The sequence below is a fragment of the Chinchilla lanigera genome, unplaced genomic scaffold (assembly GCF_000276665.1).
Source record: "Chinchilla lanigera isolate Chin_1 unplaced genomic scaffold, ChiLan1.0 scaffold00011, whole genome shotgun sequence".
Taxonomy (NCBI): Eukaryota; Metazoa; Chordata; class Mammalia; order Rodentia; family Chinchillidae; genus Chinchilla; species Chinchilla lanigera.
In genome coordinates this window covers 25,790,866-25,793,132 of record NW_004955412.1, presented here as the reverse complement: position 1 = coordinate 25,793,132, position 2,267 = coordinate 25,790,866, and positions in this window count along the sequence as shown.

Genomic DNA, 2,267 nt, shown 5'->3' with positions numbered 1-2,267 from the left:
CATAGGCCTGACAGCTCCTTGGTGGTGAAGTTTGCATCACTGCCTGTGGTATACATCCCTTAGTTGGGCTCGATACACAGTTGCTAGGGGTAAACACATTAAAAAAATGCTAACAAGCATCTATTTTGGAGCAAGATTCTCTAGAGGTAAAAAGGGGTTAAACAAGAAAAAGGACCTACACACTTGCTTCCAAGAGTTGAGAGTCTGGGACCAGAGACAGAAGACTGGATTACTGATCAGATAAAAAAGAAATCGTAATAAGTGAGAAAGATCTTTAGAATGGGGGCGGGAGAGATTAATAGAACAGAAAGGGGTCGGGGAAGGTAACCCAAATTTGTCTGAGGCTCCATCAGAAAAGTCATGCTCCTATCTTTAGGGTAGTGCCTGGGATATAAGGAACAAGGACAAAGGAGGAAGCAGGAGCCATCTCTGGACATCAAATGTGAGACGGAACAGTCCACATGAGAGCTAGCAGTGTTTTCTATTTGTTAGGTTTTTAATGTGGGGAAACAGGCAGTGTGTGTATGTGTGTGTGTGTGTGTGTGTGTGTGTGTTAGGTTGATTTTAAGGCTTGGCCTTTGTATGCTATTCCTGGGAGAAGACTGAACTGTTGTGTTCCTATGTGGCTTGAAGGTGCTTTATGAAGTGTCAGGACTGAATTTCAGTGCTCTTCAGGGAAGAGGAGGCAAGAGACCAGGGTGGGCACGGGGTCTGGGATGTTGCCACTTCAGTCTGAATGTCAGGGAGCCCTGCACAGGAGGGCTCGTGCTAGGTTCTCCCCTCACCCTTTCTTTTTCCATCTCTCTTAAAATACCCTGTGTTCCTGCAGCAGTGCGGCTGCTAATCTAAAATAAAAACAGCAGGAAATGCAAATGGTCAGGTTCTCCTAGCAACAGGAGCCAACCCACTCAGGGCGTGTGGAGCAGAGCAAAACTGTCCTGAGGCTGAAATGCGGGTGGTTGGGGTGAGTAACACGTCTCCCCTTTCACCTGGCCCCTCTAACTTTCAAGAGGGATGGGTTAGTGGGCAGCTACTTGCTGTGCAGAAGTAACCCTCCACAAACCGGACTGGGCAGAGGACCGAGTGCTGGGGAGAAGGTGCCAGAGTGAAGGATATGGGGGAGAGAGCGCGAGGAGTTTGAGATACTCCCCGACTGCAGGGGCTGCAGGGGCTGCAGTGGTGCCTCTGAGAGAACTGACACTAAGGGGTCTGCCTGGTGCACGAAGGGCCTGAATCAGCGTGCGTGTTATACAGTTCATGTCAGAAAGCCTATGGAGCTTGTCATTCCTAAGGTTATGAAATAAAAGGAGGGGTACAGTGGCTCAGATTCCTAGGTAAGGGAATCAAAATCAGGAACCTGCAAAGATTTTCTGGGACATCTGGCTTAATTCTTGTGTTAGAAATGAAGAAACTGAGGTCAAGAGAGGTAAGTGCATTTCCCAGGACACAGAACTAATTAGTGGTGGAGGTGGAACTGGAAAACAAGTACCCAGGCTGAGACATTTCATTTTAAGTAGAAGCTGCTGACATCCCTCTTCTGTTCACAGCAGATAATTAGAGACTATGATAACCTTGCTGGGCAGCAAGGTAGGGGGAGGTCATCTTAGGTACTTCTGGTAAGGTTGAAGACGTTTAAGAGACAGATGGGGGTACAACTCCAGGGGCTGGCATGCAAAGTTAGCACGTAGAAGTGAGGGAGGAATTGGCCAGGGGTAGAAACAATTGCCACACAGCCCCTCCTGGCTGCTCTGCATGTTTCTGGAGGGTCTCTGTGGGAAGAAGGAGGCAAAATGTCACTGTCAAGGTTACCCAGCAGGAAACTGGAGAAGATGATGGGGCTCTCCCAAGAGGACAGGTCTTGGCTGAACTTGGAAGAGAATGCAGCAAACGATTCTGGCTCTCTAGATCCCAGAGAAGTTCTTGAGCCCTAGATAGTGTGGATCCCTATTACATAAGCAACTCCTTCGTTACTCACATTCTGGCTTCCTCCTACAAGGCTCCTACAGCATCTTGCCTAGAAAACACACTGAAAGAAAAGGGTTCTTTCTTCCAGCTGAGTACTGGTGACCTGAGTACGCAGTTGCTCTTAAGCATTCCAAGTAGTCAGCAGGGTGTACGGCAGCAACAAGCTATGTCAGGAAAGTTGGTTAGTGTCAGGGCTAGATGTCAGATGGGCCCACATATACCATCTATCTATCTATCTATCTATCTATCTATCTATCTATCATCTATCGGCAGGCTTCACTTCTCTGTGGCCCCAGTGGCAC